We start from the raw sequence: 23,590 nt of genomic DNA, 5'->3' as shown, positions 1-23,590 counted from the left end.
CTGACTAATAAGTTCTATTTCACATATATCAAGTGACACAACTTTTCTTGACATACAGACAGTACTGTCTCCGAGTTACTTGAGTAGATCTACAAGCACAAAGCAAAACAGACCTAACACTGTGGGGACAACAAACTATTTTGCATAGTAAACAAACCTAATTCTATTTCAAGAAGAAAATAATGAGACAACTACTTTACACACGCAGCAATAGCCTACGTCTATTATATAAATATTAAAGTAGGACATATTTACCCTTGCATGAGGTTAAAGTGATGAGTTAGATTTCTGAGATATCTTCAAAGCAAAAGACTAATGAGCGGCCAGTTTTCTAGATTTGACCAAATAAACATCAAAATACATCTATACAAAATAACTGCAGTGTGTTTAGTGGATGTTGTCTTTTTCCCTAAAGTTTAGCTTATATATTTTTCGAAAGTTTCTTTCAAAGAAGCACTTCGGGCAAACATGATCTTAACCCTTGCAGTGGGGCTACCCCGGCACTGCAAGGGTTAACTACTCATTTTCATCTAGGCGAGAAAATAACAAGGTTATACTCAACCGAATCTTGTAGCTGGCTGGTTTGTAGACTGGTCCCTTCAGCCTCTCTCTCCCTCTACTCCATCAGTCTAAGGTCCCATTGGTCATTGCATTCTATATAGTGCATAGGATGTGAGGATGCAGAGGGACATATAACTTTGTTATTTTGCACCTAGATGAAAATGAGCTCTTAACCCTTGCTGTGCGGGGGTAGCCCCACTGCAAGGGTGAAGATCATGTTTGCCCAGAGTTTTTTTGTAACTCTTTGGCCATTTTGTAGTGAACATTTACTTTGCCCATACTGTACAGTGTAACAAGCTCAATATGCAGTAAGGCCATTTGTGTAGGGTCTACTTACCCTTGACTCACTTTCCTGCTGCACTGAGGCCAGAGATATACCTGGCACTTCTTATTATAGGGAAAAGACATGACACTCCCCCAGCCTCCCCATAATGAAGCACTTGGTGTCTCGACAGCTAGTCATCTGAGCACTGTCACAAGGCAGCAAGGGGGAATGCACACAACCTGTGTAGGTTTGAAGTGAAACATGCACAGACTTTGGGGAGAGCAATAAGAATGTAAGCAAACCATCTTCAAGGTACCTGCAATAATACAAACCTCACCTGTAACTTTGCTCAGTATGGGCAAAGTATAGGTCCATTTTAAAGGAAAACCCAGTCAAATCACCATATTCTGTGGTAAATGTGAAAGGGGAAAAGGTAGGTTTTTTTGGGTCTGCATCAGGAAATTGAAACAGTCTAATATTTAAAAACTAAAGTTTAGCAATTTAACAGGGATTCTTTAGAATGGCAAAGCAATCAGAAGCATGTACTTTTAGCATATGATTTACAACTAACAGAAGCAGAGAACTTCAGCACTAGTAATGAGCCGAACACCCCCGTGTTCGGTTCGTATTCGAACGGCCTGAAAAGTTCGAATACAAACTCGAACTCAATGCAAGTCAATGGGGGTCGAACATTCGAAAATGAATGACCCCTTTAAGAGGGCTTATATGCAAGTTATTGGCCATAAAAGGTGTATGGGGGTCCGGGTACTGCCCTGGGGACAGGAATCAATGCCAAAAAAACAAAAACAACAGTTTTTAAAGGAGCAGTGATTTTAACATCACTTAACCTCCCTTCCGGTATGATTATCCAGGATTTTAGCATGCCAAAGCGGTACATTGTTTTTCATGGCAATTTGTTGTTTTATATTGTAGCTCTGTAATTCTTAGTAAATCTTATTTCCGCTCTTGGTACTGAAAATTAACCCCGAGCCACACTCGGGAATACCGCCCGTAAAGGTTAAAGGGTAAAAGAAAAAATGAAAAATTCCTTCAAATATCATGCCTGGAGGGTCCCCTTAATCGGCCTGTGAAGTACTGGATCTGTACGATGTATAGAACCTGCTGCAGCAAATCTGACATTTCCAAAAAACAAAAATTACATTTTTTTTTCTCTTAAAGTGTGCAGTTCCTCCTCCCAAACAATACCAGACCCTTTAGGTCTGTTAGAAATGTTAGGAGGGACATTGGTCAATCACGGCATCCAGCGTTGTCCACGACGACGACAACAAAATAAAAAATAAAACAATAAAAAATAGAGAGAAATAATAATACATTAAAAAACCCGCCGTCCGCCGTCCTGTCCGCTCCCCGCCGCATAATGGCATTTTGACAGATGCCGGCAAAACATACCCAATTGGGCGGAGCTAGTGTTGACAGCTAGCTCTGTCCAATTGTGTAGTTTACCGACATCTGATAGGCAGGCCATGATTGGGCAGAGTCATCATGACTTTGCCCAATCATGGCTCTAATTCAATACTGAGCCCTGATTGGGCAAAGTCTTGCACCTGACCTGTGGTCAGGTGCAAGACTTTAACAAATCAGAGCTTCAGAGGACATTTTGCCTTATGGAATGTCCGCGGTCGAACAAACCGCGAACATCCCATAAAGTTTGGCGTTCGGCGAACGCTCGAAATGCCGATGTTCGATTCAAACTCATGTTCACAAGTTGTATGTTTACTGCTGATTTTATTACGTCTGAAAACTGCAAAAAGATATTTTTATGAATATTTGTTCAACCCAGAAAAAGCAAGTCAGATCCACTGACTGTCATAGATATGCCCCTGTCCATCACTGCATCACTGAGGATTGAGTATAGCTTTCTTATTTTTGACCCTGGGCATAAATGAGCACTTACCCCTTGCAGTGCGGGGGTAGCACCACTGCAAGGGTTAAGAAAAGTTTTACGTGGCATTGTTCTTTAATAAATAATTACTATTACAATACAGGTATGTAGGCAGCCCCTGTCCTTCATAAAGAGTGTCATTGGCACTCATTAGAAATCTGTTTCCTGTCCGTACAACTAACTGCACAACTTGTGACAGATTCATGTAACTGTCAGTGCACTGTATATGAATCTGTTACAGAATTTCCTTAGACAAAATTTTGTCTGTGACACAATGTTTGCGAAATGGGGTTATTTCTTCATGAATTGTCATAGTGCTAGAATGTAAAAGTGTCCAACATAAGAACTACCTGAATAACTACCTGAATCTGTCATGTGTCAGAAACAGCGAGCAAACTATTGTACGGCTTTTATGAAGTTGGCATAGGACTTTCTAATACAGCCAGAAGGCCAGAAAAGCGTCACAAATATTTTATTGACTCACCCCCAGTGTGGCTCAAACTTTCAGTTAAGTAAATCCTTTTCATAAGAAAAATGTAATGACTAATTATGTAGAATGCACCTTGACTATGCTATTTTTAAATATCCAAAAAATAGTGCTGATATTGTGGAAAATAATTTCCTTAGTAGTACTTCTAGACTTCTCCCTGTGTATTCTTACATGACAATTACAACTGAAAACAATAATTAGCCTTGATGCAAGAAGGCAGAAAATGTTCCAGATGAGGCCCACGTAGGACCCAAGGAATCTTCTGTAAAAGCACTGGCCCGGAGCTTGTAACTTTTACCATGTGTTGTGATTTCTCAACTTCTTGTGAACTAATACGTTTTAAACTGCTGCTGCTGTATTCTCAAGAACAGGAAGTAGCACTGACGTTACATATCTGGGATTGCTTTTTTTCCACGATACTACAGAACGGAATGAGTAACATGCTGAATGTGCTGGGTTATTCTGCGCTGTTGGAATGCAGACTTCTACACCTTCCCACCAGTGAAGTCATTACCTTCCTCTATCCATGTAAGGGTATTTGTCCTGCTGAATTCCTAACGTGTATACTGTTTAGTATTGCATCAACTATTACACTTCCTATTAATGTGTGATGTGTAAAAGATAACAGTGGCATGTGCTTGACCTTTTATGATAATTAAGTTTACACATACTATTTATTACTGCTGTTTAACCACTTGAGTACCAGCCTGTATATACCCCTTCATTACCAGTCCATTTTTTCAGTTTTCAGTGCTGTAATAGTTTGACTATAGTGATTATTCCAGCATGCAACACTGTACCCAAATGAATCTTATCATGGTAAATGGAAAATCACCAGCACACACGAAATAGAATCATGAAATTGAAATCCAATTTATTATCATCACGTTCGCCATGAGAAGTTTCGAGGACGCACAGGGTCCAATCTTCATGGCAACAGTGACAATTCAAACAATGTACCACACACATGCCATATTTTTGCACCCCTGCATTTCTGTCAGATAATGCACCACTTTGCACAGAAAATTGTTGCAATTACAAATGTTTAGGCATTCTCATGTTTATGTCTTGTTTGTATTGGTATGACACAAAAACAGTTGAGAAAAAAAAGCCAAACAAAGCAAGACACATTCCATGCAAAACTCCAAAAATGGACTGGACAAAATTATTGGCTCCCTCAATTTAATGTTTGGTAGCACAGCTCTTGGAAAAAATACCTGAAATGAATTGCTTCCTGTAACCATCAATTTGTTTCTTACACCTCTCTAAAGGAATTTTGGACCACTCTTCTCACGCTAACTGCTCCAAGTCTCTCAGATTGGAAGGGTTCCTTTTTCCAACTGCTGTTTTGAGTTCTCTCCCCAGGTGTTCTATGGAATTCAGATCTGGACCCATTGCTGGCCAGTGCAGTACTCTCCAGCACTTTGTCTGATTGTCCTTCTCTAAGACCCATGACATCTGACAGAGACCCAACTTTCTGACACTTGGCCTTACATTGCACCCCAGAATTATTTGGTAGTCTTCAGATTTCATAATGCCATGCACATAGTCAAGACATCCATTGCTGCCTGAGGCAGCAAAGCAACCCCAGAACATCAGTGAACCTCCACCATGTTTGACTGTAGAGACTGTATTTTTTTACTTTAAAAGGCTCATTTATTTTTCTGAAAACAGTAGAATGGTGGGCTTTACCAAAAAGCTGTCATTTTGTTTCGTCTGTCCACAGCACATTCTCCCAAAAGGTTTTTGGCTTCCTCAGGTAAGTTTTGGCAAGTTCCAATCTGGCTTTTTTATGTTTCTATGTCAGCAGCGGGGTCATTTTATTCATCTGAATAAAAAGACATACCATTGCATCTCTTTTTATTCAGATAGCGACGTATAGTGCGAGCTGACACAGTTGTGCCCTGTGCCTGAAGGTCAGGTTGAATTTTTCTGGAAGTTGATCAAGGGTCTTTATCCACCATTCGAACAATCCTTTGTTGCAATCTTTGATCAACTGTTCTCTTTCGCCCATGTCCAGGGAGATTAGCTACAATGCCATGGGCTGTAAACTTCTTGACAATGTTGTGCACAGTGGACACAGGAACAATAAGATCTCTGGAGATGGACTTGTAACCTTGAGATTGTCTATGTTTTCCCACAATTTTTGTTCTCAAATCATCAGCCAATTCTTTGCTGCTCTTTCTCTTCTCCATGCTCAGTGTGGCACACAGAGACACACAACAGAAAGGTTGAGTCAATCATTTTAACTGGTTGTCGGTGTGATTTCTATATTGTCAGCACCGGTTAATTGATACAGGTGAGTTTAATTACAAATTACAGGAGCGTCACAAACTTGGAATGCAATTATTTCTTGCAATTTGGATAAGGTGCCAATGATTTTGTCCAGTCCATTTTTGGAGTTTTACATGAAATGTGTCAGGTTTGGATTTTTTTTCCAATTTTTGTGTGTCATACCAATACAGACAAAATAAATAAACATGAGGATGCCTAAAAATGTGTAATTGCAACAATGTTCTGCGCAAAGTGATGCATTATCTGACAGAAATGCAGGGGTGCCAATATTTTTGGCCATGACTGTATATGTGTATACTGTATATATAAAACAGTATATTTTATACTGTTGTAGCGCTCACTCCCGAAGGAGCTGCTTATATAACTGGGTCATCACTAGTCTGTCTAGGGGTTTATTGGTCTTTAGCTGCCCCATTAGCATCTAACCGCCCTCTTCTAGTGCCCACAAAGCTGATGTCCACTCCAGTAGTACAGTGCTGAAAAACGTTTTATTAAACTTCTTCACACTGGGGAGAGAGGGTATAGGGATCCTAGACATCAAGGGTGTAACAGACATAGACTCACCAGACCTTGTTAGCATCTCAGTGTAGATCCACTTGTGGTACGGTGAACAATAATTGGAGTAGCAGATGAGTAGCAGATGAGTAGGGGGTAAGCACAGATCCGCAGCAGGAGAGACACCAGCTATGCTCTAGAGGTCCTCTATGTTCCAGGCACCTCCAGCAGACATCAGCTGCTCTGGTTCTCCTCTTCTGGCAAACAGCACAGGCCTCCTCCATACTGGAGGCCTAGGGAAACTCTTCCCGCACTCCAGCCCATGCCCACCCCCAGGCCTCAGGCCCAGCCTTGGAGGTGGCTGGACAGCATCCGACACGAATCCATGGCTGGTCCTGAATAGTCTGAGCACATGGTAAATCCCTCCAGTATATGTACCCTATCCCAGCATGTACCACTGGTTGAGAGAAACCCAGAAACCCAGTGATTAGCGGTTGTACTGTACATACACTTACAATGCCTCTCATTGGCTTTCACACTCCACCCAGGGGGGTACAGTCAATGCCAGACACCTGGAATTAACCAGACTATTAACCATTATAATCCAACCAGGCTGACTAAAGCCCTGGCAATCACTCAATGTACTGGTTGTAGTGACCCTGCTGACCACTGGGGCTTTCTCCCACTTTGGAGGGATTTCCTCTCACATCCTGCTGTGAGTATCAGACAGGAAGTGAAGGAAAATCTCCCCAATGGGACACAGAAGACAAAAACATTTTTTAACCCTCCCTTACTCTATCCAAATGTTTTGGCTAATAACTGCTGGGATTTAATTTTATTTTACTATAGAAAGGAAAAACTACAAAACATGTTTGAAGAAAAAAAATGTTTTTCTTACTTTCTGTTTAAAAAAGATGCCAGAACAGTGTGAACACCCCTGAAATATGGCCTTTTTGGAAAGTAGACACCCCAACGTGATCTTATTGTTTGCTGCATTTTTTTGCAATTTGTGTGTGGCTCTGCTCACACAGCGCTGCCATCAATTCACAGATCCTTTGACAGGATCTGTGAATGGAGAAACTACATATACCTTTAGCCACTGTGGTGGGGGAGCATGTAGTTCTCGATGGAATACAAGTGCAGTGATGTCACTGCACTGGTAGTCCATTTATTCTTCCCCTTGTCTGTGTTACGAAATGTCTGTACCTTGTTAGAGTCAGGGATGGGGGGAGAATCTGTGGAAGCTAGAGAATTGCACCTGCGATCCGCTGATCACAATTGCAATACTTTACTGGCTCCAATGCAAAAAAATAAATAAATGCACATTTGTTTCTTTTATGAATAAGTATGCATTTAGTATTTCTTGTCAAAGGTGGACTTTGCCTTTAATTGCCGGGGGTACTATGTTACATAATGTATACGATGAAATATAAAGCGGAAGTTAAAGCAGACTTGCACAAACGTGTTTTTCTTCTTTAGAATGCATTGTACTTTAAGGAAATGAAATATATTTTAGTTACTAAGTACTCAAAATTGGTAGAAATGTGAAACATTTTGAAAATGATCAGATAAGTTTAAACACGTTTTAGCCTGTATCTTGCAGTTGTGCCGTTCTACATATTTTTCTCTTTGACAGCAGATTATCTCAATGAGGGGAATTTATTAAAACTGGAGCAGATAGAATCTGGAGCAGCTGCCCATAGTAACCAATCAGCTTCTATCTTTTTTTTTCAAAACTTAACCAAACAAACTGTAGAGAGAAGCTGATTGGTTGCCATGGAAACTGCTCCAGATTCTGTCTGTTCCAGTTTTGATACATTTTCTCCAAAGTATATAGTGTAATTTAAAATTTGTTTAAGTATGATCATAATAAGTGAAATGTTTGCCTGCATTGCATGGTGAAATTTCATGCTATTTATTGAAAACATTTTAAAAACTAAGGGGTCTATTCACAAAGCTGCTGAAGGATCCAGCTGCAGCTTCAGCTAGCTTCGGTTACGGGAGCCCTTCGGTTCAGTGGAACCAAAGGGCTGGTGTACGAGCTATTCACTATAGCCCGTACAGTTTCCAAAGGTGGCCGAGCGGCTCAGCCGAGGCGAAGGCATATGCTTCAGCTCAACTGAGCCCAAGTGACAGCCGAAGCGGGGTGTACGCCTCGCAAATGACAGCTGATGTCACGGCCGGCTCCGCCCAGTTGTTCGTTGGCTGGGACCTGCTAGAAGACTCTAGCAGGTGCCGGCCAATAGGAAACAGTTGGGAGGAGCTAGCTGTCACTGCTAGCCACGCCCAATTGTTTTAGTTTTTTTAATTATTTTTTTTACCACAGAGGTGCCCGAGAAGAATTCGGCTATTCACTCACTGCCGTTCAGACTCTATGTTGATAGTGGCAAACAGCAGCGAGTGAGCTGCTGGAGCTTCGGCTCAGCAGATCCAGATGTTGGATCGGCTGAGTCAAAGTCCTTCTGCACTTCGGCTCAGCCGAATATGTAGAGAATGTTCGGCTGACCGAAGTGCAGCCGAAGGCAGCCCATGTAAGGCTGAAATCAGCCCTACTGAGCCGTAGTGAATAGCCAAACGTTGTTTGGCTCACTTCTGTACGGCTTGGTTATTCATTCAGCAGCTTTGTGAATAACCCCGTAAGTATCCCTGAAATTTTGGGAGTGAAGTCTGAAAGGAAAACATGCGGGAAGACATGTAATGCAGACAAATATGTGGACTGGAAAATTGTTTACATTGTTGACACAGGGGGCTTTCTAAATTTCTTGGCGTAATTGTTCCTGTGTAAGGAATAATGTAGTTACCGTAAACTCCCCATTATCTGTGTACCGCGGGATTTGGTAGATTCCGGATAGATGTTGTTCTTGGTTGCTTGAGAGGTACTATTAAAATAGATTTAACTAATGATTTACCCCATACTGTACCATACCATAACATAAACTCTGTATTGACTTCATATTAATATTGAAATAAAATAATTAAAAGCAAATTAAAACAAACAGACACACTTAGTATTAGTGCGGCAATACAGGTACTGTGATGCTGTGTGCACTGTGGCTGCCCTACATTGGGACTGGAGAATCTATGAGCAATACAGTGCAGTACTGGGACTGATCACTAGGTGGCGGTTGTTCACAGACAATCATTGTCAGGATAATACAGCACTTTTCAGAGATCGTTCAGACACTTGTTCCTAGGATAATACAGCACTTTTTGGCCAGTTTTTCTACCTTCCCATGTTGCAGAGCCCTCTCTCCCTCTCCTCGAAGATCGCAGTTCAGCAGAACAGTGAGTGCACAGTGGATTTTGTTTTGCGGTTAGATGAGTTCCAGTTAAATGAATACCGGATAACAGAGTTACTGTGTTTTTTACTTTTAATGTATTTTCTAAAGGGTCAGGGTGCGATTGATATACGTATCTATACAATATCAACAATTTACAATATATAATTTCCAGGAATCTAAAACACCAGGTTTCTTAGGAATCTAAAACACCAGTCTCTTCAATGGTTGATCCATGGAGCTCCCCAATTGATCACATAACTTTCTGAAATGTTTAGACTCCTAGGGCTTAATGTACTAAGACTGAAAAGTGAAGTCGCTCCAGTAGTGATACACTTCCTACTTTTTACCTAATTAATCCTATCCTCACATAAGGAGTTATTTTTAATGTCCATAGCTCTTATAGAATCAGAGTGAGGCTTATTTTTTTCACAAAAAGTAAAAAACAGTGCAGCCCTCCATCCTTCTTCTTTTAAATTGCTTTCAGCCATCAATACTAGACATACAGGTTGGTATTCCCATAGTGGGGTAGCAGTGAGTGTGCAGTTGCCTGCTGTGAACTAAAATTTCTGTAAAAACCAGTATATAAGCCCCTCTCAAAGGAACTGCTTTGGGGCAAGGGGGGTTATATGTCCCCATATGGGAGGCATATATTTGAATATCCCTCCCATATGAACTGGACAATAGATTATTTTTTTAAAGGATTTAATTGACTAAATTTGAAAAAATATATCCGTATTCTTTTGATTCTTCTGTGTACCATTCAGGGTCTCGGCTTTCAAGCATTCAATATTTAATTTTTTCCTTTTATTTTCACCTGGTAATTTGCTAGTAAAATACATTGTGTTCTAGGATGACAATGCATGCTCACTGTACTTAATTTATAGAGGAACATTATTGTCACTTCAGGCTGCTTGTAAACTGTGGTGACTACGCTTTTCATTTAGGTTCTTACAGGGCTGGGATACTTAACACCACTGGAAGTCTCAAGAGATACGCGTCTCAGTGTGCCAAACTCACTTGCAGCACACAGGCTTTCTGGCTGCGGGTGCTAAAGCTTCAACCCCTCAGGAAGAAACATTCCATTTGTGATAAACTGGCATTTGCCCTTTAGTCTCACTCTGGGAGGACACTTACACCCTTACAGGAGTCCAGTATCTTAGACACCTGTATCAACATGGCAGCACCTAGGGGAAGAAAAACACATCAATCTTTCCTGGTGTTACCACCAAAATGTGGCTGTTTCACACCCCACCTTGTTCTGCCAACACCCACAGTCCCCATACTATGCTTACAAAGACCCTCTCATTGCATCTCCCTCTATGTCTTTGGAGAATCTAACCTGTCTCTGGGTAAACACAACCACAAGCACTATGTTCCCTAGGACAAGGAAACACCATCACACCATCACTATTGTGGCCCTTTCTACCTTGATTGGAGTAGCTACTCAAATTTAGTGTTTTTCTACTTTCAGATCTAGGCATTAAGTTATTACTAAAACCAGTGATAATCGAATGCAGAGGCAATTATGATAAAGATTAGATACATTTATATAGTCTTACAGGCCCTTTCAGGGCAACCATAATGTTGATGTGGCCCACGATTAAATTGAGTTTGACCCCCCAGCCTTAAATGATGCCTCTTGATCAGATCTTCTTCTTCTTGCCAATAGTTTTCAGGAGTTCCTCCAGTGTTGGTGCCTTCTGTGTCCCATGGTGTCTGTCTGCGTGCACGCTCCCGGCTACATGCATTGATTTACACTTTGTCACTCCTCTTCTCCCGGCTGTAGATCTCTACTGCGCATGCACCCGCCCCATGATCCTTCAGAGCCACTCGAGAAGCTTCAGATCTTCAGACAGGAGTGAGCGGCGAAGACACAGGTAAGTAATTACCTATTTGGTAACTTTTTTAAATTAAACATTTTTTTTTTACATATATCTACTGCTTGCTAGCAGTAGATATATGCAAAAAAATTAGTGTTTAATTCTAGGTGTTCTGCTATTGATTGAACCTACCTGAGGTGGGGTGTGACCCTGCCACAAAAGAGGGCAGTCAATAGGGGAGTATTAGAAATGTCCGTGCCTCACCAGCCAAACACTGGGACATTTATAACCAGTGGTGCAGGGTAGGGAAGGGCATAAATACTCAGGAAGTACCAGGTGCTCGGGAAGTCCACCCCTTAGCTTAGCCTGGGTTTGGGATGTACAAGATTGGAGAAGGTGACTAGGCCACAAGCCTGAAGGAGGCCACATGTGGAACCAGGTGGGGTCTGGAACTATCTGGGAAGGAGAACCAGAGGAGCCTTATGACTACTGGAGGTGCCAGGAAGGCCAGGATGGCATGGGCCTCAGGAACAAGTCTGGTGTCTCTAATAGGGAAGATCTCAGTGTCATCATTTGTTCTACTGAAGTATTCCTGCACTGTGGAAGCTGGAAGGGATTGGTGAGTCTGGAGTCTATTTGTCATTGATGTCTGAAGCCCTATGCATTTAGCCCTGCTTCTGGCAAGCAGAGCTAAATGTAGAGTGTCGGAAGCTGCAGCTCATCAAAGTAATTTGCTGATGCTCTTTTATAGTCCATTGAGCAAGCAGGTGACACAGAACCCTGTAATAAACATGCTGACTATGCGGGTTAAGCGGTACACCTACATGTATTTTACTTGCTATTGAGCTGAGTTCTGCCTATGTAATGCTGTCTTTGGTAATTAAGAAAAGCAGTAATAACTTTTCCTAATGTATTTTGCTTAGTCCTCTGAGTGCCTTTTACATTGTAATGCTCTCTAAAGGTCTATTATCGAGAAGAACAAACATAAGTGGATATCCTCAAAACCCCGTACCTTTTGTACAAGGTATCTCGGCAGCCTGCTCGTCCGTCCTCTCCCGGCGCCCCCCCTCCATGCTACATTCCCATCTCCGTCTACCTCTCCTAGCTGGCCACCTCACTCCCCACCATGGTTTTTCAGGTCCCCTGCGCTTCTGGGGGACCTGGGACCGGCGGCACCTGTCGGAATTCAATGCAAACAGTGGCGATTCCTCCATCGACACTCTGTGTTCGATGGAGGAATCGCATCAATTTTTTCCGTTCAGCCTGTGGGTTGAACGAAAAAACTTGATAGGTGTATGGCCAGCCTTAGGCAGTTTAAATGAGGATAAAACAAAGTAATTTGCTGATGCTCTTTCATAGTCCATTGAGCAAGCAGGTGACACAGAACCCTGTAATAAACATGCTGACTATGCAGGTTAAGCGGTACACCTACATGTATTTTAGTTGCTATTGAGCTGAGTTCTGCCTATGTAATGCAGTCTTTGGTAATTAAGAATAGCAGTAATAACTTTTCCTAATGTATTTTGCTTAGTCCTCTGAGTGCCTTTTACATTGTAATGCTCTCTAAAGGTCTATTATCGAGAAGAACAAACATAAGTGGATATCCTCAAAACCCCATAACTATAACAGAAGCAAATTACTACCAACTGGGATTTGTAAAACCACAGTAATATTTACTGCAGCTGAATGCTTGAAATTCAGGACAAACATACACAATTTTTATATATATATATACATATACACACACGCACTGTATATGAGATCATATAGGCAACAATTTGCCCAAATAATGGCCTTGTGCTATTTTATTTGGTGACATCAGCCTTGCTCCCTAACTCTATGCAGTTCTCTGCTTCACCATTGCTCCCCATTAGTATTAGTTATAAATAAAACAGAGTGAACACCTACTGAAATGACAAACTTGCACTTTAGAACTTTTTTTTTTTAATACTCCTGAAAATATGCATTTAGATATTTTCAGCCTGCACTCATACAATTCATAAATCACGAATGCCTGTTTTTTTTAAATTGCCTGATTGTCTACACATCAGACACATCTACATGTATTTATGGCAATCAAAAATTGATGAATCTTGGCTGTAATCAGTATGGCTGTCTCTTCTGATGAATCCATTCTCAGTTGGTAGCACCCTCACTTGTCTTTAGTTTTTACACTTTTCCAATAGCTTCTCCACTTCAGCATCCATTCTCTTCAGCTGCTGTTTTTTAATTCCATCTGCAAATGTTTTTATCTCCTACAATCATCTCCCTGGGGAGTTGTTAATAGCCTTAGCTCAAGAGTGGCCAGTAGTCTGCATCTGGCAGCCAGCTATCCAATAGTGACAAGTAGTACTGAGTGGTTATTGTTGTGTTATAGCGAGTCTTCATCACTACAACACCACAAGCACTAAAAATACATTGTAGGCATGACTGCTGAGAATAATTGTTCAAAACAAGAACCATTGTTTTATATACTTCAACTACGATCCCTGTCCCTCCACCAAAATATACAACCGGGCACAAATAACTTTGTTGGATGGGTAAGGCCACAGCTTTATTGTATTCAACATCATGCTCAATAAACCACTCTTTATTGATTAAAACGACTCAAAGATCTCCAAATGGCTTAATGTTGCTAATGTTCAAGGTGTCAAGGTAAGACTGCAACTACGCACATCTATCTCAGCTGATGCGATGCCCCACCAAAGCCAGTGCCTGCTCTATGCCCACCCGCAGTCTCTTGTTAATGATATCCAGACCTATATTATTTAAATGTACTCCATCACATCTGAGCAAGTCACCTCCTCCTTTCAACTCTCTATTCAAAACTACACAACTGTCAATTTGACGTACAAATTTAGATACTTGGGAACATAAATCATTTCCCTATGTGAAGAAACAGGATGATAGTGCCTGAAACAAACTTGCGTATCCTTAGACACTCAGGGCCTGTTCAGACCACTGCAATGCATTTTTCACATGGTACTGTGTGATTAGCCTAAACTTGCCTGAATCTTTTTTAGGAATCAGGCCCAATGGTGACACTCTTAAATTAGGATATGGCAGGAATGAGAACTGGCCTGTAATACAGCCGAGTTCAAGCTCCCTTCAAATTTTTCTTTGAAGGGAGCTTTTCTTTGAAGGGAGACAAAAAAAGTCTTTGGCTTCTGGCTGCTGTACAGATTTAAATAACTATGAGGTGAGTGATTTCCACTCATCCTCATAGTTAGAGCCAATCTGTGACAAAGAATCTGTCACAGGTCAGCTCTATTGATCGGGAAGTGAGTGAACACATACCATCGCTCACTCACTTTCCGATAATCTCCCTGCAGAGAGTGGTGACTGTCAGTCAATGCTCCCCGCAGGGATTCACCCCCCTCTCTGATTCTCCAGCGCTGAGTGGAAGAAAGGATGGGGGAGGGGCGGGCACAGCTGGCTCTGCCTCTAGATAGGCAGAGCTCGCTGTCACTCATGCAGCTGGGTGGATCCAGGCAGTATTGTCGGGATTTGTACCGGCTGCGGCACTCTCAGTATATCGCGGACAATAGCCCACTATATACTGAGTTTTTGGTCACGGGAGGAGGTTAGTATATGTCCTCCCATAACCCTAAAGAGAACTATGGGGAAAAACACTTACGCCATAGTTCTCTGTTAAGGTTTTCAGCTTTATTAAAGCGATGGATGGCTGGATGTGCTTCACAGAAAAGGGAACACTTGAGTTTAAAACAGCAAGCATTGTACCATATGCAGTGACTTTCATTGAACAGCCAACAATCTCCTCTCCTAGATATTCCTAGAAACCTGCTAGTGCTGCAGGAGGTATGCCAGGAGCAAATAGAAAGGGCGATGGTCTATGAGGGCTCATTAGTAAAAGCCATAAACCCCCATCTAGACAAGTGGAGTTAAAGTAGAATTAAAGTCTCCAATTTTTTTAACATATATCTACTGCTAGCAAGCAGTAGATACGAGTGCACAAAGATTTAAGAAAACAAAAGAAAATGATCAAATAGGTAAATACTTACCTTTGTCTCCGCCGCTCACTTCTGGCTGCAGTACACAGGTCCCGAATGGCCGTGCAGCAGGATGATGTGTGCGGGCGCATGCGCAGTCCATATCCCCGACGTGGAAAAGAGGAGAGACTCAGTAGAAGTGAATGCACAGACTCCATGGCACAGGAAGATACAGAAGTCTGCGCTGGATCAGGGACCGGCACCAGCACTGAAAAGACTGCTGGAAACAAGTGGAGGAAGAAGGTGATCAGATCAAGAGGTCCTTTTTAAGGTAAGTACTTAAAGGAGCATTACAATGGGGAGAAAATGGGAGGGTTTAATGTCACTTTAAGGTGCTTACGAGTCCATGCAGCAAGGCGTTGAGGAGTCAGGTATGCTGAAAGTGAGAACAGTAATCAGTAGTGATGGGATGGCTGTGGAGGGCAGTCACAGTGCCAGCGCCTGCAGCATCTATAGTATACTGTGCGCCGCTGCCTCTTCTCTTGTAAATTTGGAAGCTGTTTGGGTTGTTGTTGAGCCGTGTGAGCAGGATCTTCTGTGCCTGCACTTCCCTTGATGGAGAGGCTTAGGTGCTGGAGGGACAGTGGGAGCAGCTGGCTCCGGATTTTACAGAGGGTCATGTTTAGACATGTGCACTGGCACAAAATGTGTTTTGTTTTTCATTCAGATTTTTCATTATTTCTTTTTGTAGGATTCGGGTCCGAAACTCAATTCGTTTCGGGATGCAGATGAGAACGAAATTCGTTAGCGGTAGTATGTACGAATTTCGTTTCAGACACATTTTTCTTTGCAGCAGTGACATTAGACAAAAGGAAAAATAAAATTACATTTTCTTTTTTACAGTCCACAGAAGAAAAAGCGTGAAGCTCCCCTCCTGATTCATACTATACCCTTAAGGTCTGGTAAGAATGTTAGGAGGTACCCCCCCCCCAAAAAAGTTAAAACATAAAAAAAGTGCGTGGCGTCCCCCCTAAAATTCCTACCAGACCCTGGACCTGAGCACCTGCGCCCTACCAGGCCACGTGCCCTCAGCATTGGGAGGGTGTCCCCAGGCCAATAGGAACAAGGGCCTCTTCCTCACAGCCCTACAGTAGAAAGGCATCATGGCACACTCACAAACCAGCATGTAAAACCACTTGTCTCACCACTAAGGACAATGACAGAGGTTTGGATACACGTCTTCTGCAAAGGATGTGTCCTTAGTGGTGAGACAAGTGGTTTTACATGCTGGTTTGGGAGTGTGCCATGATGCCTTTCTACTGTAGGGCTGTGAGGAAGCAAAACAAACCACAAACGCACTCAACAATTTGTTGCCAGTTATACAGTAAGGGGCACACGAAATGGGCTTTGAACAGTGGTACAGTAGAAAGGCATCATGGCACACTCCCAAACCAGCATGTAAAACCACTTGTCTCACCACTAAGGACAATGACAGAGGTTTGGATACACGTCTTCTGCAAAGGATGTGTAAGCCGCACTGCCGCGCCAAGGCACCTCTTATAGTGCGGTCCTAACTCTAAACTATGAGAGTCTCCATCTTGGAGCACATGGGGGCAGAAGATATCAAAGTGGGGGCAGGCCTGTCAGGAGGACGCCCCACCTCCTTAAAGGTACAGAGACACACAAGGGATCCCGCACATCCCATTGGCAGCTGAGAAACCCCATGCGTCGCTGCACCAAATCGGTAAAGCAAAACAAACGACAAACGCACTCAACAATTTGTTGCCAGTTATACAGTAAGGGGCACACGAAATGGGCTTTGAACAGTGGTACAGTAGAAAGGCATCATGGCACACTCCCAAACCAGCATGTAAAACCACTTGTCTCACCACTAAGGACAATGACAGAGGTTTGGATACACGTCTTCTGCAAAGGATGTGTAAGCCGCACTGCCGCGCCAAGGCACCTCTTATAGTGCGGTCCTAACTCTAAACTATGAGAGTCTCCATCTTGGAGCACATGGGGGCAGAAGATATCAAAGTGGGGGCAGGCCTGTCAGGAGGACGCCCCACCTCCTTAAAGGTACAGAGACACACAAGGGATCCCGCACATCCCATTGGCAGCTGAGAAACCCCATGCGTCGCTGCACCAAATCGGTAAAGCAAAACAAACGACAAACGCACTCAACAATTTGTTGCCAGTTATACAGTAAGGGGCACACGAAATGGGCTTTGAACAGTGGTACAGTAGAAAGGCATCATGGCACACTCCCAAACCAGCATGTAAAACCACTTGTCTCACCACTAAGGACAATGACAGAGGTTTGGATACACGTCTTCTGCAAAGGATGTGTCCTTAGTGGTGAGACAAGTGGTTTTACATGCTGGTTTGGGAGTGTGCCATGATGCCTTTCTGCTGTACCACTGTTCAAAGCCCATTTCGTGTGCACCTTACTGTCTAACTGGTAACAAATTGTTGAGTGCGTTTGTGGTTTGTTTTGCTTCCTCACAGCCCTGACACGGCGGCTGTGGGGGTCTGCGGGCAGGGAGGCTTATTTGCATCGGCATACCCCTTTTCAGAGGGGCACCCAGATGCCGCCCCCCACCCTTGTGAATGAGTAAGGGGTACTTGTACCCCTACTCATTCACTAAAGGGTTAAACTAAAATGCAAATAAACATACCACACTTTTAGAAAAAATCCTTTCATTAAAAAAAAAAAAAAAAGAGTCTATTTTTGACAATTCCTTTATTTAAAAAAGGAAAAAAAAGGCTCCAGCAATGTAATCCAGCGTCAATCATGATAAACGACGCCCACCGAAATAAAAAAAAAAGTCCCGCTGCGCAACTTCCTATCCAAACCCGATGAATATTCGCCGCAAAATGACATTTCTGGACTGCATGTAAACAAATGAGTGCGAGCGAGCCGTGACGCCACTGGGCCGTTGACATTTTCAGCGGTCATAACACAATAGTATTCAGGAGTTCCCGAATGCTATTTGGGTCTGAAAGCCGAGGTGTCATATGAATGTCACCTGCCCCCCACCCCTAGGGTCTGGTATGAATCGGAAGCGAAACCTCCCGTTTTTTTATTTTTTTATTCTGCGGATAGTAAAAAAAGAAATACAGTGTATATATATTATCCTTTTATCTAATGTCACTTTACTGCAACAAGAATTTGTCTGGAACGTCTATTATTATTATATATTATTTAACAGTCAGTGTAGCACAACCATCATGTTACACCATTTCTCAGATGCACTTGAACAAAAAGCGATCACAGCTGGAAATCATTTTGCGCACGTACGCTGTCAAGACAGAAAGCCACACAGATAGTGAGGTTGACAAAACGACTCATGCTCTTCCTCTGAGCCTCTGATAACCCATAATTCTCCTAGTATGGCCACTCTCTTTCTTTGAAGCCAAGCTGTTTGCAAGTCTAAAACAGCTGGAAATGTGTGAGCAGACATTCAACCAAGCTGGGATTTCTAGTGGCAGAAGTCTGATCGGCATTAATAATGTCAAATACATAAGAGAAAGTTATGTAAAAATCATTCTACAGATATCTGTGTCAGCTTTCAAAGAAACATTTTTTTTAATGTACCTGTTTTATAATAGCCTTTATCTGTACAACATGTTAATGGGAAATTCCAGCGTATACTGTGTATTTTGTAAACAGACTAAAAATCCCCAAAACTATCACTAAATACTGTGTGTTGTAAAAGGAAACTAAAAATATGATGGCCTACATCTTAATGTAGGCCATTGCCTTTTTACGTGGTTCCAAGTCTACTACCTAAGTGGATCATATCACACACCTGACGCCCATGCAACATGGGGACTCAGGTAACACAGCAACTGCCTCAGAGGAACCAACTCAGCCAGTCCCACTAAATGATCTGCCATCACCAGATCACCACACACTCCTGCACCAAACTGGCTGCTCTATTAAGTTACTCAACTCTAGGCCTAAGAGATTTAATCCATACTTAACTTGAACTTGCCTTTGCTTTACTTAATTTAAAGAACAAACGAAAACATTCCAATAACATTACATTGTCTTATATCTGGTCAGTTAGTCTCAGACTTGTGCCCACAGGAAGGAGTGCTCTCTCAATAGATTGTCTAGCTGTGCTAATGAGCCTACACTCCCCCTTAAAGGGAACACCAAAAATCCGGGAAGCTACATTTTGCTAGGTGTAGTCCTGTCTCTCCCACGAGGGTCCAAAGAAGTTTTCTCTTTGCTTCCCTCTTGCAACCAATTGCAAAATATCTTTTAAAAGGCACCTCCCCTATTAACGATATAATCCAGCTGCAGAGAGAGACACCCGGAGGGAAACTAAGGGTACTACACCCCCTGCACTTCTGCACCCATAGAACCAGGGCCTTACACGTGGCCTATGTGGCCTTGTGTCTTACATGTTATTACACTTTACTTTCATTTCTTCACAATCCCGTTCAGGTTTACCTGAAATCACCAAGTGTCTTTTTGACTGTGTAAAACCGTTAAAAGGCAAACCCCAGCAACTTGATCACATATTACATTTTTAAATTAACACTTAGGGTCTCTTTTAACCCACTTGATGCACATTATTAGATTAATAATGCTCCATTTTCTATGACACCTCCTAAAGGTGTGGAATTTGTCGCTAACAAAACATGATTGCTCATTTATATGTGCATTACACATGCTGCTCATTAGCTGCAATCATTCCCATATTTGTAACACTTATATTATTACCTTTTGTGATAATTAATTTGCGAACTGTCTTCATACTGAATATACCAGTCCTCATTAGGGAAAATGCTTCTGCTAAGAACCGTGATCCTCATTCACATTAATATCTGGAAGAATAACTATATTTCATAATAAAGCACTGAAAACACAATGACAGAATCAAAATGTTTTCTGTTAGGAACAGATAGATGCTTTTCTGCAAGTGTATTTGTATTGCCCACAGGAACCAATAAAAATCTAATTTTCAGATTCCAAGTTACAGATGGAATTTTCTTGTGGTATACTTTATTGATAAACATCTTTGCATAGTTTCAAATTTAAACACAATGTGAGGATCAGAAAGCTAATTTATAAAATCACACCTACACTAGCAACTGTTCCTACTTTGACTATCAGGGTTATTCACTAAAGGGTGAAGAGTTTGGAGTAGACAGGAGAAGTGAACAATCTAGGACAACATAGCTGATCTGGAAAGTGAGCTGAATTGGAGAATTGTTCCAAACCAGCTATTTTGGCCTAGATTGTTCACTTTTCCTGCCTTCTCCAAACCCTTTACCCTTTTGTGAATATAGCCCTGTAAGAGATTCAGTTCTCAACATATCAGAATGTCCTCTGTCCCAGATTACTAAAAGTATCAGGGTGCTGCTTAATCAGGGTACAGCTAAATTTGTCTTTTCATATAAAAGGTGTGTATATAGCCAAAACCTCTTTTTTTTTTTTTTTAGTTTACTTCCATTCTAAAGCATATTTCAGGTAAAAGTATCCTTAACATAGGTGTTCACCATAAAAAAACATCAATGAGCTTTAACACAAGTACCTTGATAAATGCATAGCATCATGTTTGACTTCTGTCTGGCCTCTGGTTGTTTGGCAGTCATCACTGGAAACTGCCAGATTATTTACCTGTGACACCATTCTGCACCACCCCTTGTGAATGAGTAAGGGGTAGTTGTTACCCCTACTCATTCACCAACATTCACCAAAAAGTTAAGTAAAATGTAAATAAACACACAACAAAAAATACAAACACAGTTTTTGAAAAGTACTTTATTGTAAAAACAAACAAACCCCCCCCCCAAAAAAAAAATCATCCAACAATGTAATCCAGCGTGAATCACACCATCCAGCGATGTAATCCAGCGTCAATTACGATAAACAACGCCTGCCGACTAGCTGCAAACAAAAATGTCCCGCCGACCTGACCCTTTGCGCCGAACTCTCGCCCCAAATGACAGCTCCCTCTTGGATGTAAACAAATGGGCGGTACAAGTCATGATGTCACAACTCATTCTGCCCATTGTTTTCATGCCATGGCAGCTCATTGACTTGAAATGGCATTAAAACAAATGGGTGGCGCGAGTCCCGTGATTAGGAGTTGGTAGAATCGGTTCCTGATAATGTCATCACTGTGCAACCAATCACTGTAAATGAATAAATGTGAGTCCCTCCTACAGGGTCCAAGGTCATAGCCCACTTAAAGGGCCAGATCCTCCAAGCGGCAAGGAGTTGAGAATGTTTACAGAAGAAAGAGTGAAGATTCTCTTCCATCATCCAACCATGTGCAGATAAAACAAACAAGAATATAATTTTCCCATGACTGGATAATTAAGGCGACTGTTCCCTCTTTTTTTTGTGTGTGAACATTCTCATCTCCTTTAGTAATTCAGCCTTTAGTTACATTCTAGCAGAATGTAAAGGTATGCACACAAAGACTGTGTAATTCAATCTTAAAGCTGAAATAAAGACTAAAAGATAACACAAGCTATCTGACTGCAGTGTTAATGTAAGCAGGTGTTCATATAGCACTTCTGTCTCCTCTGCGACTAACTGTTATCATAAGGGCAGCCAGAACACATTACCCACCTGCTGCTTTTTATGTCCATTGAACCCTATGAGCAGAATGTCTGTAGAGATCATGAACATTTAACCTCAAATAAATAGTTCTGTGCTAAACAGAAATTGTGAAAAAACAGGGACAGCATGTAACCATACTGCAGAGGGATGAGTATACTACAATTGTCATTGTTAGAATGCTTGTAATATAGTGATATGTCCCCTATTATTATGGGAGTGCATTTGCTTGCTTTTATGTTTTTTAGACAACAGATTTGGTGCTCTATATTTCTTTTCCCTTTACCAACTGGGATGGATTTTTGTGGCTCAGAAAATGCTTGTAATACAGAGCTACAGTTTGTGTGCTAATAGTATGTGATTGTCTTTGCTTGGTATTAAGTTTTTTTTAGCAAATATGATATGTACTCTGTTCCTCTGTTACATTTATCCTCCATGACTGATGGATTCGTCAATTTTCTGTCCCTCCGTTAAAACCACATTATTATTATTACATAGTATTTATATAGCGCCCACAGTTTGCGCAGCGCTTTACAATATAAGGAAGACATTACAGTTACAATACAATTCAAGACAAGATGGTAAGGAGGGCCCTGCCCCTGAGGGCTTACAATCTAAAAGAGGAGGGGAAAATGATACATGAGGTAGCTGTGGTAGCTGTGGGAATGAATTATGTGAGAATGTGAATAAACACACGGACTGCACGACATGGATTTTAATGGCCACAGCAGCCCTTTTATTAAACAAACAACTTTAACAATAACCAAAGTAATAAACCACATAATATACAAAAATACTCCTTTCTCCCGGGACTATTCCTCCCCCCAGTCATGTAGCCCCTCCGCTTAGTCTCTCTGTGTCTGTCTTTATGTTTACAGGTGCCATTGTGGAAAATGTCAATTTAGCAAGTGTGTCCATGGTCTGCTTTTCAATGAGTAGGCAGGAATGTGAGGGAAGCTTATAATACACTAAAGTAACTGTCCCATTATCTCCCCCTCACAATCCTTTTGTATCCTTAAAACCTTCCTTTTGGGGGAAAAACTCCACTTGCAGTGGGGCTACCCCTGCACTGCACAGATTAACTGCTCGTTAATGCCTAGGGGACCTGTGTAAGGGACATTCACTTACCTGATCCCGGCTCCCATGGTGTTAGTCTCTCTCATCATCTCTCCTACACTCCAGCTTGTGGACTGTCCCTTGGTGTCCTCACATACTGTATAATGAAAGGCTATGGACCCCACTGCTTTGCCCTATTGCAAGGGGATTTTTTTATTTCCTGTAGTTAGGCTAAAATTACAAGGGAAACACCCAATTATCCACTGCAATTATTAGCTTATCACTTCTTTCCATTGAACTCAAAGCAGCAGATTCCTTCTTCAAAAAATGTCTAGGTATATGGTATCAAAAGTCAAAAGGTCTAGTAAATCTCAAAATGTAATTTATGTACAAATTTATACATGTTTGAGCAGGACCAAATGAGCTAGGTTGTAGCATGTTATTTTGTGTGAGAGTTACCTCATCAGTTTTTCAATCTAAACTCTAGCCTTACCTTCAGTCTTGCAAAGTCATACAGGCTCCTGTCCTGTGCTGAAAATGCTTCCTCTGATTTCAGTAAACATGGTGAGCTTCTCACAGTCTGCATTAGAAGCTGCAGCAAGTCTCATTTGCTCATGTAGCACTTTAATCCTCAGCCTTACTGTCCTTGGCCTGTACCTTTAATTCATTGGATTTCAGTTCTATCAGTCATGGAGGCTCAGCATTATATCTGGGAGTTAACTACGGCAGTCTGCAAAGGAACACTCACTACTTCAGACTGAGTCCCAACCATGAAGGTAATTTGATATTCGCAACTCCTGCCAAGAGCCAGCCCGCTTGTATTAGGAAGAAAGGCTCTTGAGAGAAGTACTAAGGTTCGGCGCTGTGTTGTTTTGTGAAGCTAGGCAC

The sequence above is a fragment of the Nanorana parkeri genome, unplaced genomic scaffold (assembly GCF_000935625.1).
Source record: "Nanorana parkeri isolate BGI_ZX_2015 unplaced genomic scaffold, ASM93562v1 scaffold427, whole genome shotgun sequence".
Lineage (NCBI taxonomy): Eukaryota > Metazoa > Chordata > Amphibia > Anura > Dicroglossidae > Nanorana > Nanorana parkeri.
This window is presented reverse-complemented; position numbering follows the sequence as displayed.